At 34.8% G+C, this 1,630-nt stretch overlaps 1 long non-coding RNA gene across 1 annotated transcript; it reads left to right on the forward strand.

Moving 5' to 3' along the window:
* Positions 1 to 505: 505 nt before the first annotated feature.
* On the forward strand, positions 506 to 879 carry LOC105114779 (uncharacterized). Its single transcript, XR_840202.1, has 3 exons — positions 506 to 541; positions 641 to 711; positions 790 to 879. It is a non-coding gene; the product is annotated as an uncharacterized LOC105114779 (long non-coding RNA).
* Positions 880 to 1,630: the final 751 nt, after the last annotated feature.

Genomic DNA, 1,630 nt, shown 5'->3' on the forward strand with positions numbered 1-1,630 from the left:
TGTTGTTGTTGTTGTTACTATTGTTGTTGTTTATAATTTGTACAATTAACTTCCCTGTGGTTCAACTGCGGTCTTGCCGGGTTATTTATTATTTCGACACTCATGCACTTGAGAGAAGATATCAATCTTTTAATCGTGTCATGAAACCAACGAAAAAAGTTAATATATGCCCTCTTTGCCGACCTTCTCCTCTCCTATTTCTCCTTCTTCCTAATCCCAACTCTCCCCATCTGCAAACAACCAGCCCCCCTCCCCCCCAAACAAAAACCTCCCTCATCTTAGCACAACAAATTATATTTCTTAAAGTTTTGTGGTCACAATATCTGTGTTCTGATTTATCGATGGATTTTATCAATTTCTATAAGTAATTCTATCTTTTTAAATTTTAATATTTAAATGTCAATTTTTTTTTAGTATTTGTATGTTGTTAGTAGATGTACATGTTTTATTATTATTTCTCAAATAAACTTGTAGTATATGAATGTATAATTTTATACCTGAATCGATGCCTCCAATCAATGCATGGTTTGACAAATTTGAGGTTGGTGTTAATTTATAATTTTCAGCTTATTAATAATAAATTATTAATATAATTGTAAATAAATTATTATTTTTATTTGAATTAATTATTTATACACAGGACAAATTCTGTTAGGACAGTGAGCATGACACTGTTGTGAGAAGGGTGTGGGAAAATCACGCGGCAACTAGGTAACATCGAAAACAATACAAGTTTTTTTTAGACAAAAATTTATGTTTTGAAATGTAATTTTTGGTTGCGTGAAGTAGGTTGCGTGATTTTTGGTATAAAGCACAACAAAAGGGTAAAAAAAACTGTGAAAGATAAGGGTTTCTAAGGCTGGAACGATATTGCGGTTTAGAGGGATTTCAAACCGATATACATCTCGAAATATATATGGCCACACTATCTTGAGCACGTGACGTCTGAGCAATTCACACAACGCTCACAGTTCGGTGCCGACAATCTGAATCAGCCAATTCATGGCTCGGTGACAACGCACACCGATAACTCTGTTCTGTGTGTTGCACATGCGAAACAGATGGTAAAATTAATTTAAATGAAATATATCATTAAATTAATTTGTTATTAATAAATCTTTTTTCATTATAGGCTACGTCTCTTGGATGTGAGCTGAGCCCGATGGAGCTATTTGTGGAGAAGCATATGAGAAGTCAAGATCACCAAAAAGGGGCGCAACAGTTCGTTGACAACCATGCTCAACATTTCATGGTATGTTTGTTCAACCATTTTATTTTGTAAGTTATTATGTTTATTGAATTGAATATGATAATCACTTTTTTTTTCAGGAGACCTACAATAATAGGTTGAGGGAGAGATACGGGGACGATCCTTTGACCCATCCAGAATTCGATCCGGATTTGTGGATGGAGGTTGGATATTCTGGTGGATCCAATAAAAATTGGATTTGGATTTCATACACTCACTGATAGATTTACTAATGGAATTAATCCGCCGGCATTTGACAGTAGCTGTCACAATTACCGATGAATTTACAGACGGATATATTCGATCGGTATTTCAAACCCTCACCGACAGCTTTACCGACGATATGTGTTTATTGGTAAATCACGCTACCACTGATGGGAT

This window comes from Populus euphratica, unplaced genomic scaffold (assembly GCF_000495115.2).
Source record: "Populus euphratica unplaced genomic scaffold, PopEup_1.0 scaffold571.1, whole genome shotgun sequence".
Classification (NCBI taxonomy): Eukaryota; Viridiplantae; Streptophyta; class Magnoliopsida; order Malpighiales; family Salicaceae; genus Populus; species Populus euphratica.